Genomic DNA, 15549 nt, shown 5'->3' on the forward strand with positions numbered 1-15549 from the left:
CCAAGCTCCTCTCTTTTTCTTGTCCGACTACATGCACTACTGACCCCATTCCCTCACATCTCCTCCAGTCTCCCTCTCCAGTCATCACAACTCACCTAACTAAAATCTTTAATCTCTCCCTCTCCTCTGGCATTTTCCCCTCCTCCTCCTCCTCCTCCTTCAAACACTCTATCAATCCTCCATTATTAAAGAAACCCACTCTTGACCCATCCTGCACAAACAACTACAGACCAGTCTCCAATCTACCCTTCATCTCTAAACTCTTGGAGTGCTTGGTCTACTCCCGCCTTACCCGTTATCTCTCCACTCGCTCCCTCATAGACCCTTCACAGTCCGGCTTCCGCCCCCTACATTCGACAGAAACTCCACTCATCAAAGTGACCAATGACCTTCTGACAGCAAAATGTAACAGTGACCACTCTCTGCTCATTCTTCTTGACCTTTCTGCAGCTTTCAACACTGTTGACCACCATCTCCTACTCTCTAGGCTCCAGTCACTAGGCATTAAGGACAGTGCTCTTTCCTGGTACTCTTCCTAGCTTTCTGACAGCTCCTTCAGTGTTTTGTTCACTGGCTCCACTTCATCTCCTCTTCCTCTTACTGTTGGGGTACCTCAGGGCTCAATCCTTGGCCCCTTCTCTTCTCTCTCTACATATCCCCATTTGGACAGACCATCAGCAGATTTGGCAGATTTGGCTTTCAGTACCATCTTTATGCTGATGACACACAACTATACACGTCATCCCCTGACCTTACCCCCGCTGTACTACAGAACGCCAGTGACTGTCTGTCCGCAGTCTCTAACATCATGTCCGCTCTCTATCTGAAACTCAACCTTTCCAAAACTGAACTACTTCTGCTCCCGCCATCTACTAACGTCCTTAAATCTGACATTTCCCTCTCCATGGGTGGCACCATAATAACAACCCGCACAGACGCACTGTCTGGATGTTATGTTTGACACCAATCTCTCCTTAACCATCCATATACAATCTGTTGCCTGCTCTTGCCTCTTACACCTATAGAACATCTCTAGAATCCACCCTTTTCTCACCATGGAAACAACAAAACCCCTTACTGTCACCCTGATCCACTCCCACCTGGACTACTGTAATGCTCTATTAATCTCCAGTCCATCCCTAATGCAGCAGCCAGGCTCGTCCATCTGGCTAATCGGTACTCGGACGCGTCCGCTCTTCGCCAGTCATTACACTGGTTGCCCATTCATTATAGGATCCAATTCAAAGTACTTGTTCTCACACACAAAGCTCTCCGCAATGCGGCACCCCCTTACATCTCCTCCCTCATTTCTATATATCGGCCTAGCCGATCGCTGTGCTCTGCAACCAACTTTCGACTAACCTCTGCACTAATCCGTACCTCCCACTCCTGAATCCAAGACTTCTCCTGTGTTGCACCAATCCTCTGGAATTTTCTACCCCAAGAAATTAGGACCTGCCACAACTTGCACAGTTTTAGGCACTCCCTCAAAACACATTTGTTCAGAGCAGCCTATCACGTTCCCTAATCAAAGTCATTTTAGGTGTAAGTGTGTGTGTGTAGCCCATTCACTATATCTATCCCCACTCCCTCAAGATGGCTGGACCATCATTGTAAATACACACCTGTACTTTGTATCTCCCCCACCTCATTGCAGAATGTAAGCTCTCCTGAGCAGGGTCGTTTTATTTTGCTTTAATTATTGTATTATTATTAACCCCTTCACCCCCAAGGGTGGTTTGCACGTTCATGACTGGGCCAATTTTTACAATTCTGACCACTGTACCTTTATGAGGTCATAACTCTGGAACGCTTCCATGGATCCCGGTGATTCTGACATTGTTTTCTCATGACATATTGTACTTCATGTTAGTGGTAAAATTTCATTCAAATAACTTGCGTTTATTTGTGAGAAAAACGGAAATTTGGCGAAAATTTTGAAAATTTCGCAATTTTCCAACTTTGAATTTTTATGCCCTTAAATCACAGAGATACGGCACACAAAAAAACTTGATAACTAACATTTCCCACATGTTTACTTTACATCAGCACAATTTTGGAACCAAAATTTTTTTTTGTTAGGAAGTTATAAGGGTTAAAATTTGACCAGCGATTTCTCATTTTTACAACACTATTTTATTTTTAGGACCACATCACATTTGAAGCCACTTTGAGGGGTCTATATGATAGAAAATACCCAAAAGTGACACCATTCTAAAAACTGCACCCCTTAAAGTGCTCAAAACCACATTCAAGAAGTTTATTAACCCTTTAGGTGCGTCACAGGAATTTTTTTGAATATTTAAAAAAAATGAACATCTAACTTTTTTCATAAAAAAATACTTCAGGTTCAATTTTTTTTATTTTACCAAGGGTAACAGGAGAAATTGGACTGCAAAAGTTATTGTGCAATTTGTCCTGAGTACGCAGATACCTGATATGTGGGGGGGAACCACTGTTTCGGTGCATGGCAGAGCTCAGAATGGAAGGAGCGCCTTTTGACTTTTTCAATGCAAAATTGGCTGGAATTCAGATTGGACGCCATGTCACGTTTGGAGAGTCCCTGATGTACCTAAACAGTGGAAACCCCCTACAAGTGACCCCATTTTGGAAACTAGACCCCCCAAGGAACTTATCTAGATATGTGGTGAGAACTTTGAACCCACAAGGGCTTTACAGAAGTTTATAACGTACAGCGGTACAATTAAAAAATCATATTTTTTCCACAAAAATGATCTTTTCACCCCAATTTTTATTTTCCCAAGGGTAACAGGACCCTAAACGTTATTGTGCAATTTGTCCTGAGTACGCTGATACCCCACATGTGGGGGTAAACCACTATTTGGGCGCATGGCAGAGCTCGGAACGGAAGCAGCGCCATTTGACGTTTTTGGCTGGAATTGAGATCGGACACCATGTCGCGTTTGGAAAACCCCTGATGTACCAAAACAGTGGAAACCCCCACAAATGACACCATTTTGGAAACTAGACCCCCTAAGGAACTTATCTAGATGTGTGGTGAGAACTTTGAACCCCCATGGGCTTCACAGAAGTTTATAACATAAAGCCATACAATTAAAAAATCATAATTTTTCCACAAAAATGATCTTTTCACCCTCAATTCTTATTTTTCCAAGGGTAACAGGACCCTAAAAGTTATTGTGCAATTTGTCCTGAGTACGCTGATACCCCACATGTGGGGGTAAACCACTATTTGGGCGCATGGCAGAGCTCGGAAGGGAAGCAGCGCCATTTGACGTTTTTGGCTGGAATTGAGATCGGACACCATGTCGCGTTTGGAAAACCCCTGGTGTACCAAAACAGTGGAAACCCCCCACATATGACACCATTTTGGAAACTAGACCCCCTAAGGAACTTATCTAGATGTGTGGTGAGAACTTTGAACACACATGGGCTTCACAGAAGTTTATAACATAAAGCCATACAATTAAAAAATCATATTTTTTCCACAAAAATGATCTTTTCACCCTCAATTCTTATTTTTCCAACGGTAACAGGACCGTAAAAGTTATTGTGCAATTTGTCCTGAGTACGCTGATACCCCACATGTGGGGGTAAACCACTATTTGGGCGCATGGCAGAGCTCGGAAGGGAAGCAGCGCCATTTGACGTTTTTGGCTGGAATTGAGATCGGACACCATGTCGCGTTTGGAAAACTCCTGATGTACCAAAACAGTGGAAACCCCCCACAAATGACACCATTTTGGAAACTAGACCCCCTAAGGAACTTATCTAGATGTGTGGTGAGCACTTTGACCCCCCCAGTGCTTCACAGAAGTTTATAATGCCCGGGCGTGAAAATAAAAAATTCATATTTTTTCCACAAACATGATCTTTTAGTCACCATTTTTTTATTTTCCCAAGGGTACCAGGAGAAATTGGACCCCAAAAGTTGTTGTCCAATTTGTCCTGAGTATGCTGATACCCCATATGTGGGAGAAAACTACTGTATGGGCACACGTCGGGGATCGGAAGGGAAGTAGTGACGTTTTGGAATGCAGACTTTGATGGAATGGTCTGCGGGTGTCATGTTGCCTTTGGAGAGCCCCTAATGTACCTAAACAGTGGAAACCCCCCACAAATGACACCATTTTGTAAACTAGACCCCCAAGGAACTTATCTAGATGTGTGGTGAGCACTTTGAACCCCCCCAGTGCTTCACAGAAGTTTATAACGCCCGGGCGTGAAAATAAAAAATTCGTATTTTTTCCACAAACATGATCTTTTAGTCACCATTTTTTTATTTTCCCAAGGGTACCAGGAGAAATTGGACCCCAAAAGTTGTTGTCCAATTTGTCCTGAGTATGCTGATACCCCATATGTGGGAGAAAACTACTGTATGGGCACACGTCGGGGCTCGGAAGGGAAGTAGTGATGTTTTGGAATGCAGACTTTGATGGAATGGTCTGCGGGTGTCATGTTGCCTTTGGAGAGCCCCTAATGTACCTAAACAGTGGAAACCCCCCACAAATGACCCCATTTTGAAAACTAGACCCACTAAGGAACTTATCTAGATGTGAGGTGAGCACTTTGAACCCCCAAGGGCTTCACAGAAGTTTATAATGCCAGGGCATGAAAATAAAAAAATCGTATTTTTTCCAGAAACATGATCAATTAGTCCCCAATTTTTTCATTTTCCCAAGGGTAACAGGAGAAATTGGACCCACAAAAGTTGTTGTCCAATTTGGCCTGAGTACGCTGACACCCCATATGTGGGAGAAAACTACTGTATGGACACACGTCGGGGCTCGGAAGGGAAGCAGTGACGTTTTGGAATGCAGACTTTGATGGAATGGTCTGCGGGTGTCATGTGCGTTTGGAGAGCCCCTGATGTATCTAAACTATTGAAACTCCCCACAAGTGACCCCATTTTGGACACTAGACCCCCCACGAAACTTATCTAGATGTGTGGTGAGCACTTTGAACCCCCAAGTGCTTCACAGAAGTTTATAACACTTGGACGTGAAAATAAAAAAATCATTTTTTTCCACAAAAATGATATTTTTGCCCCCAATTTTTTATTTTCCTAAGGGTAACAGGAGAAATTGGACCCCAAAAATTGTTTTGCAATTTGTCCTGAGTAGGCTGATACCCTACATGTGGGGGTAAAACACTGTTTGGGCGCATGGCAGAGCTTGGAAGGGAAGGAGCACCATTTGACTTTTTCAACTCACAATTGGCTGGAATTGAGATCAGACGCCATGTTGCATTTGGAGAGCCCCTGATGTGCCCAAACAGTGGAAACCCCCCAATTATAACTCCAACCCTAACCCCAACACACCCCTAACCCTAATCTGAGCCCTAACCCTAGCCCTAACCCTAGCCCTAACCCTAACCCTAGCGCTAACCCTAGCCCTAACCCTAGCCCTAACCCTAACCCTAACCCTAATGGGAAAATGGAGATAAATACTTTTTTTTTAATTTTATTATTTTTCCCTAACTAAGGGGGTGATATCGGGGGGTTTGATTTACTATTTATGGCGGTTTTTATGTTTGGCGGCTGTCGCACGCTAAAAGACGCTTTTTATTGTAAAAATAGTTTTTGCATCACCACATATTGAGAGCTATAATTTTTCCGTATTTTGACCCACCGAGTCATGTGAGGTCTTATTTTTTGCGGGACGAGTTGACGTTTTTATTGGTACCATTTTCGGGCACGTGACATTTTTTGATCGCTTTTTATTCCTATTTTTGGGACGCAGAATGAACAAAAACCAGCGTTTCATGAATTTCTTTTGGGGGGGTGCGTTTACACCGTTCCGCGTGCGGTAAAATTGATAAAGCGGTTTTATTCTTCGGGTCAGTACGGTTACAGCGATACCTCATTTAGGTCGTTTTTTTATGTTTTTGTCGGTTTTATGCAATGAAAACTATTTTATATAAAAAATAATTATTTTTGCATCGCTTTATTCTGCGAGCTATAACTTTTTTATTTTTTCGCTGATGATGCTGTGTGGTGGCTCGATTTTTGCGGGACAAGATGACGTTTTCAGCGGTACCATGGATATTTATATGTGTATTTTTGATCGCGCGTTATTACACTTTTTGTTTTGCGGTATGATAATAAATCATTATTTTTTGCTTCGTTTTTTATTTTTATTTTTTAAGGGGTTCGCTAAAGGGGTTAACTAATGGGACAGTTTTATAGGGCGGGTCATTACGGACGCGGCGATACCTAATATGTGTACTTTTATTGTTTTTTTATTATTATTTCCAAAAAATGGATTTATTGGGGGAATATTTTTTTTTTTTTCTAATTTATTTGGCGATTTTTTTTTTAATTATTTTAACACTTTTTTTTATTTTTTTTTTACTTTATTAAATAGTCCCAGGTGGGACATCACTGTCCTGTGACAGATCGCTGATCTGTCACATCACAGATCACTGTGACAGATCAGCGATCTGACACAGGCACTGCAGAAGGCTTCCTCATGCCTGCGCTTTGCAGGCACTGAGGAAGCCAGCTTCCTCAGGCCCCCGAAGGCCCCCCGTCGCCATCTTGGATTCGGGGGCCTGGAGGAAAGGAGCCCCCCGCAGCAGCGCTGCACATTGCGCTGCCGTGGGGGGCTCAGGGAAGCACGGAGGGAGCCCCCTCCCTGCCGATGCTTCCCTTTAACCCCCGGTACACCGCGATCGCGTTTGATCGCGGTGTGCAAGGGGTTAACGTGTCGGGGGCGGTCTGTGACCGCCCCTGACACATTGTGCCGGGTGTCAGCTGTGATAATCAGCTGACACCCGGCCGCGATCAGCGGCGCTCACCACGTGGGCGCCGCTGATCGCGCTGACGTACTATCCCGTCCATGGGCATAGGGGCCCAGGGCACATGGACGGGATAGTACGTCGGATGGCAGAAAGGGGTTAATATTGTTACTTTTGACTATTGTGTTTGAAACCGTTAAACTGTATAGCGCTGCTGAATATATTGGTGGTATATAAATAAAGATTATTAATATGTTGTGGTGAGACCAGCTGGGACATTAGTTCCACTGACAGCAGATGGTAATGTCATGGTAGCTGAAGTGGGCTGCTGGACCCCTAAACACTTCCTTTGTGTCCACAACAATTGTTAATAGCAGCAGGTTGTACCTATAGAGATGGTATACTGTAGGACTCCTTGTGGCCTTCCTGAAGAGGTGATGTCTGGAACCAGGTCTTGGAATGCCTGTGATTCAACTGGAAGCAACCAGCATGGTCACCCTCAGGGCATTACTGCCCTTACTAGTGTATGGGACCCAGAGAACAGAAGCATAGAGATGGAGCCCAGACATACTGGCAGCCCGGGCCCAAGGCCCCCCTCTTTGCTTCCACTGTCCGGGCCTCAGGGGCAACAGTATTCAGGGCCGTTGTGGTGCCGCATGCCAAGTGCATAGCAACACTGCACAGTTATATCACCTGCAGTGATTTGAAGACACAGCTATAGTGTTGTTAATGCACCCAGAATTGGCTGCTGTACCTTTCAACCATGGTCACGTTCATCGTGGTCCTGACGTAGCACACTAAAGTGACACCCATGCCCATTTTGATACCAGACTCGGAGCAGCATGCGCAGCATGGGAGACAGGCGTCATTTGAGGCTGCGGTGGACAGTGTGAAGAAGAGGCAGGTGGACAGTGTGATGAAGCAGCAGGTGGGAAATATGGAGAGACTACTGAGGGCAGAGGGGAAATTGCTGAGAGGAGGCAACTAAGGGCAGACAGGAGAGGGAAGGCTGCTGAAGGCAGGCTGGGGAGGCTGCTGAGGCTGGAGAGGGGAGGTTGATGAGGGCAGGCTTCGGAGTTGAAGCTGCTGAGGGCAGGCTTCGGAGTTGAAGCTGCTGAGGGGAGGCTGGTAAGGGAGCGGGCAGGCTGAGGAGGTGGCGGGCAGGCTGAGGAGGCAGCAGGCAGGCTGAGGTAGCCGTTAGATTCTTCTTGAATGGTAAGCAGTCGCGCTGCACCACTGGCTGTGTGAGAAACTAACTTAAGTTTATATATTAATTGTCGACCATTTCAGTACATGATTGTATGATACAATAATTACGTCCCCTTCCCCCTTAGAATCGTAGAGTTGGAAGGGACCTCCTGGGCCATCTGGTCCAACCCCCTGCTCAAAGCAGGATTCGCTAAATCATCCCAGTCAGATGTCTGTCCAGCCTCTGTTTGAAGACTTCCATTGAAGGAGAACTCTCCACTTCTCGTGGCAGCCTGTTCCACTCATTGATCACTCTAACTGTCAAAAAGTTTTTTCTAATATCTAATCTAGTCTTTCCTTGTGCAAATGAGAATAAAGTTGATCCTTCTACAATGTGACAGCCCTTTAGATATTTGTAGACAGCTATTAAGTCTCCTCTCAGTCTTCTCTTTTGCAAACTAAACATTCCCAAATCCTGCAACCTTTCCTCATAAGACAGGGTTTGCAGACCGGTCACCATTCTGGTCGCTCTTTTCTGAACTTGCTCCAGTTTGTTGATGTCTTTTTTAAAATGTGGTGCCCAAAACTGGACACAATATTCCAGATGAGGTCTGACCAAAGAGGAGTAGAGGGAAATAATGACTTCACGTGATCTAGACTGTATGCTTCTGTTAATACATCCTAGAATTGCATTTGCCTTTTTTGCTGCTGCATCACACTGTTGACTCATATTCAGTCTGTGATCTATTAGTATACCCAAGTCTTTTTCACATGTGCTGTCACTTAGCCCTATTCCTCCCATTCTATATCTGCTTTTTTCATTTTTATTGCCCAGATGTAGTACTTTGCATTTCTCCCTGTTAAAAACCATTCTGTTAGTTGCTGCCCACTTCTCCAGTTTATTTAAATCTTTTTGAATCCTCTCTCTCTCTTCTCTAGTATTAGCTATCCCTCCTAGCTTTGTGTCATCAGCAAATTTAATCAGTTTACCCTCAATTCCGTCATCTAAATCGTTGATAAAGATGTTGAACAATACAGGGCCCAGGACAAAGCCCTGTGGTACCCCACTTGAGACATTCTTCAAACTGGATGTGCAGCCATTTACGACCACTCTTTGGGTCCGATCACTAAGCCAGTTATGAATCCACCTAACAGTTGCCTTGTCCATTCCATACTTAGTCATTTTTTCAATAAGGATTGTATGAGAGACTTTGTCAAATGCTTTGCTGAAGTCAAGATATACTATATCTACAGCATTTCCTTGATCCACCCAATCAGTGATACCATCATAGAAGGAAATTAAGTTAGTCTGACATGACTTATTAGTTACAAACCCATGCTGACTCTGTTTAATCACTTCATTCTTATCCAGGTATTGACATACATGTTGTTTAATAATTTGTTCAAAGATCTTTTCTGGTATAGAAGTCAGACTCACCGGCCTATAGTTGCCTGGGTCCACCTTCTTCCCCTTTTTGAAGATAGGAACAACATTTGCTCTTCTCCAGTCTTCTGGCACTTCTCCTGTTCTCCAAGAATTTTCAAAGATTATGGAGAGGGGTTCAAAAATTTCTTCTGCTATCTCCTTCAGTACTCTGGGGTGTAATTCATCTGGACCTGGAGACTTGAATTCATTTAGGTTAGCTAAGTGTTTCCTCACTATCTTTCTGTTTATAGATATCCTGGATTCTTCTATTCCCTTAATAGGACAGTGAATAACAGTTGATGCTACATTTCCTTTCTGAGAGAAAACAGATGCAAAATAGGAATTTAAAAGTTCAGCCTTCTCAACATCCTGTCTTACCATTTCATCATTTTCATCCTGTAAAAATCCTATAGCATCTTTGACTTTTCTTTTACTTTTGACATATCCCCAAAATCCTTTAATATTGCTTTTGACATCTCTTGCAAACCTCAATTCATTTTCAGCTTTAGCTAATCTGATTTGTGCCCTGCAGGTTCTGCAGACAGCATTATATTCTTCTTTAGATATGCCTCCCTCTTTCCATTTTATAAACATTTTTTTCTTCCTTTTTAGCATGTGCTTAAGTTCTGTGTTCATCCATCCTGGTTTCCTTAAATGCTTCCTATTCTTCCCTCTTTTCGGAATTGTTAACAACTGTGCTTTGAGAATTTCATTTTTCAAGATTTCCCATCCTTCCTGGACATTTTTGTCTTTAAGGATATCCAGCCATTGGATCCCTCCAATTCTCTTTCTGAATCCCTTAAAATCTGCCTTTCTGAAATCTAACCTTGACGTCTGAGTCTTCACAGGTCTTCCGCCTCTAGTTATCCAAAATTCTAAAATAGCATGGTCGCTACCTCCTAGGGTCCCAGCCACTTTTACCTCCTCAACCATTTCCTCCCTGTTTATAAGGATTAGATCCAAGGTAGCAGTTCCCCTTGTTTTCTCCCTTACCTTTTGGAAGATAAAGTTGTCAGCAAGAGAGGATAAGAATTTCCTTGACCTGTTAGTTTTGCCTGAGAGAGATTCCCAACAAATGTCTGGATAGTTGAAATCTCCCATGACAACTATGTCATATTTTTTGGAGAACTTGGCCATTTGATGCATAAAGAGTTCATCCATATCTTCAGCTTGCACAGGTGGCCTGTAGTAAATGCCTACAATGGTGTCCTTTCCATTGTTCTGTCCTTGTATTCTTACCCAAACAGTTTCCACAGAACTTCCAGTCTCTGAAGCTTCAATCTCTGTGCAGATATACGCGTTTCTAACATACAATGCGACACCCCCTCCTCGTTTATCAAGTCTGTTTCTTGCAAATAAGTTGTATCCTTCTAGTCTTGTATTCCAATCATGTGTATTGTCCCACCAAGTTTCAGTGATTCCAATGACATCATATTTCTTTTCCTGTGTCAGTAGTTCCAATTCTCCTTGTTTGTTGCCCATGCTTTGTGCATTAGTATAGAAACATTTTAGTTTGTGATTGGTTTCTCTTTCTCCAATATTTTTATTAATTAGATTCTTTCGTCTTTGTTCTTCCTTTCCACTTCTAATAGCAGAGTTCTCAATAGCATTTGTCAGGTGTATGGCTTTTTCTGGTCTTTTGCTTCCCTTCCCATGTTGTTCTAGTTTAAAGCTCTCCTTACAAATGTAGCAAGGCGACTTCCAAATACATGCTTTCCAGTCTTCGTAAGGTGCACCCCATCTCTAGCAAGTAGTCCATCGTATAAGTAGTTCACTCCGTGATCCAGAAATCCAAATCGTTGCTGACGGCACCATCGACGTAGCCAGTTGTTCACCTGCAGAATCTTATTCCACCTCCTTGTTCCATGGCCATCCACTGGGAGGATGGATGAGAAGACCACCTGCGCTCCCAGTTCTTTCACTTTCTTGCCTAAGTCTTCAAAGTCTCTGCAGATGGTTTCCATGTCGTTTCTTGCGGTGTCATTTGTCCCCATCCCCCAACCAAAATGTATAAACTAGTGGATGATCCTGAGTGCTGCTACAGAACCAAAAGTCAAATTACAACATCAGGCAGCAGGGCACAGGATCATCCAGTACTTTATACATTTTGGTTGGGGAATGGAAGGGAAGGGGAGAGAATGATAGATGCAAGTGGGTATATATGATTGGGAACAATGTGATTGGCAGTCTGAAATCAGACATACCTGACTGACATCTCTCCCGACCATCAGTCATCCAGCACCTCCATACACATTACATAGCTTATCAGCCGAAATCCATTGATATCGGCTAACATTAGTCTAATGCGTATGGGGGCCTTAACCTTGGGTCTCATGTAGCACTTAAGACCACTCCTGTAGTATAATCACATATAGAGCCCCCTGTTGTCACCCTTTGTAATGTACATGCTGTAGTATAGTCACCCAATATGTAACATTAGCAAATATTTTCTGGTAGTTTTATGTCCTCCACCCCTCCACACACGGTAATGAAATCTGTGATATAAAGACATACACCCCATGCAGTATCAATTTCCCCACCAGAGTATGATCACTTACACCTCTTGCAGTAATTACTCCCCCCAATTAATCACATCTTCGCCACTGGATCAGGGACTGTGTAAGGGGAGGCCAGGACTATAGTCGTGGCCAGAGACACTAAAGCATCAATGTCCCGGCCTTCCCTCTCAGAGAATTGCATTTCACTGTCTAGCGTACCTGCATCTCCAGGTTCTGGTCCCCCTGAGCACTTCCCAAGCGGCGATGGCCCTTCTCCGAGGCAACGCCCAGTAATTGAGACACAGTTCATAGTAACTTGAACGGTTTCTTTACTGATAACTTCACACAACATACCCACAGTTGACACATCATGAGATACACATTCATCTTTACTTGCTTTCCCAGCTCTCCTTACTTTGCTGACGCTTCTATACGGTACACCTCTGGACCGTCTTAGACTGCTTCCCAGTTTCTTCCTGGCCTAACCTCACCATGATGACAATTCCTTCTGCCTGTTTTACCCCAGACTTGAATTCATCCGCCACCCGGTTTGGTTGCCTCTGGAAAAGCATCCGACCCGTCTGTACTCTTCCCTGCAAAGCTTCAACTTTCTTCTGTTCCTCATTCCAACCGACTCCTGCCCTAAAGACATCCGCCCAGGCTATGAGTCACCACATCTTCTCTCTACTGTACTGGCCCACTGTAATGATGTCCAGTAGCCATGGAAAACGTGGGCTGTCGCTACTTAATGTTGCGTGGCTGCCAAGCCGTCCTGGGCCTATAGCCCAAGTAGACACTTTGGGCACCCTGGCCCCGTCTGAACTAACTTCCCTTCTACTCTAACCTTAACTCCTGGCAGCCCCTCCTACACTTAACCCTATCCTACTACAAGTTCTATACACTAGAGTGCCCCCCTCTAGTGTTCAAAAAAGAGCACTACGCTTTCCCTATACTGTAAATGGAAATACAGCAAATATTATCACAACTATGTGCAAATAAAAGCAATAATACAATAAAACATGAAGATAAAATGATGGTAATGCCCAGAAAGGGTAGCAGTACCATTTCATACGTGCGATAATACATGTAAATATGTAGCAGTACTAGTTAGTAAAGAGTAATAAACCCAACAATGAACATTTATACATACCCCCTTTACAACTGCATGAAATATAGACAAAGGTAAAGCTCCTGTCTAGGGCGCTACCTCAGGAGAAGCAGGAATGACTGACTCCACTTATCCATGGTGATTGGCAGCCATGACACTGCTTGCTGCTCTGCACCAGCGAGAGTCCAGTATTTGACCTGCTCACCAGTGCTCAGTCAGTACGGTAGTCCGTGGTAGTTTACTACTGACACAGGGCATTGACAGTTGCGCAGCTTGTGAATATGAGGCAGAGTCAGCGCTTTGAGGAGATAGAGGATATTCCTGTGGTATTGTAGAAGTGTTCACATTAACTAGCCGTTCAGCAGTCAATGCCCTTTGCTAATACTAAACTACTAAATACTGACTACTATACTTACTGAAATTACTGGTGGGCAGTACAGAGTCATGAATGACTGCCTAGTGCTATTGATAAGTGAAGATGTTCACCATAAGCAGTGCTCAGCTCTAAATCCTGACTCTAAAATGAGTATTCCCATCACCAAGATCCTATCCCAATATGTAGTAGGTGTAATAATAATATTATTAGCAAAAACCTATAATAAGAATGACATCTGAGTTCAGTCCGATATTCCACTCGCACCCATAGACTTCTATGGGTGCGAGTGAGCCGAATCTCGCTGCAAATCGCAGCATGCTGCTATTATTCTCTCATGCCAAATTGGCATGAGAAAATAATTCTACATCGGAGCCTCCACATAGTTTTACACTGGACAGAGTGCTATGCCATATTTTATCACATAGCACTCAGCCATGTTATACGGTAGTGTGGCCCCAGCCTAAGCCTCATTTATACATCAGAATTTTTTATCAGTATTAGTATTTGTATGCCAAAATCAAGAGTGTCATCAAAACACAGAACAGGTGTCAGTCTTTCAAATATAGTTTTCATCTGTAACCACGTAGGTGGAAAAGAAAGATAAAAAGTTTGCCAAATTGAGAAAGTGCTACTGACATTTAAGCAGTGTCATCAGCTGATGGTATAGATTATTATTATTATTTATTTTTATAGCGCCATTAATTCCATGGTGCTGTTTATGAGATCAGACTAATAGAATGACTTTGCATTCGAAAACAGAAATCAGAACAAACCTTTCCAGTTTTAGGTCAATTAGGATTACCATAATCTCTATATATGAAAATGAATGTGTGTATGTGTATCACCAACCAATCACAAAGCATCTTTCATTTCACCAGAGCTGTTCAAAAGAAGCTGAGCTGTGATGGGTTGCTATGAGCAACAGTTTTCCTTGCAAACAATCACTAAGCATCTCTCATTTCACCAGAGCTGGTTAAAAGAAGCTGAGCTGTGATTGGTTGCTATGACCAACAATTTTTCCACTTGACAACACCTCAGCAGACACTGACATGGTCGGAGAAATATAGCATCCCTGGGAACATAAGCTCCCAGCCATTGTCTGCCCCCCAGAAAGGAGCAGAGAGTATGACAGAAATGAATCCCCCCTCCCGTGCACATATACCCATCACACATCCTCCATCCCGTCTGCACATATTCCCTCTTAAAGGGATCATTGGTATGGAAGTCAGAGCAAATCCATCCAGCGCTTTGGTTTTGACCCCAGGCCTCTCTTAAAGGGATCCCCGATATGGAAGTTAGGACAGTTCCACTCAGCTCTGTGGTTCTGACCCCAGGGTCTCTTAAAGGGATCATTGGTATGGAATTTAGGGCAAATCCACTTTGGTACTGACCCAAGACCCTTCTTAAAGGGATCTCCTGTATGGAAGTTAGGGCAAATCCCTCGGCGCTCTGATTCTGACCCCAGGGTTCAAATAAAGGGATCACTGGTAAGCAAGTCAGGGCAAATCCACTCAGCGCTCTGGTTCTGATCCCAGGTTCTCTTAAAGGGATCCCCGGTATGGAAGTTAGGGCAAATCCACTCAGGGCTCTGGTTCTGACCCAAGTCCCCTCTTAAAGGGATCCTCAGTACGGAAGTGAGGGAAAATCCACTCTGCGCTTTGGTACTGACCCCAGGCCTCTCTTAAAGGAATCCCCGGTATGGAAGTTAGGGTAAATCCCTCAGCGCTCTGATTCTCACCCCAGGCTTTTATTAAAGGGATCATTGGTATGGAAACCAGGGCAAATCCACTCAGCGCTCTGGTTCTGATGCCAGGCTTCTCTTAAAGGGATCCCCAGTATGGAAGTTAGGACCGTTCCACTCAGCGCTCTGGTTCTGACTCCAGGCTGATGGGATGATGTGGGATATTAGGGGTAGTTGTCCAGTGGCTCTGGCTGATGGGATGATGTGTGATATCAGTGGTAATTGTCCGGTGGCTCTGGCTGATGGGATGATGTGGGATATTAGGGGTAGAAGTCCGGTAGCTCTGGCTGACGGGATGATGTGGGATATTATAGTGAATGTGGCTATGCGGAATGGGCGGGGCTCTACACTCGGCTTTATATATGTAGATATAATCATTATAATTTTTTATAGCTAACCGTAGTTAGTTACTATGCCCGGGCAGCGCCGGGCTCTTCAGCTAGTCTCTATATATAAAACTGAATGTGTGTGTGTGTGTGTGTGTATCACCAA

This window comes from Dendrobates tinctorius, unplaced genomic scaffold (assembly GCF_039654945.1).
Source record: "Dendrobates tinctorius isolate UK_male_01 unplaced genomic scaffold, ASM3965494v1 ptg000030l, whole genome shotgun sequence".
NCBI classification, from domain to species: Eukaryota; Metazoa; Chordata; class Amphibia; order Anura; family Dendrobatidae; genus Dendrobates; species Dendrobates tinctorius.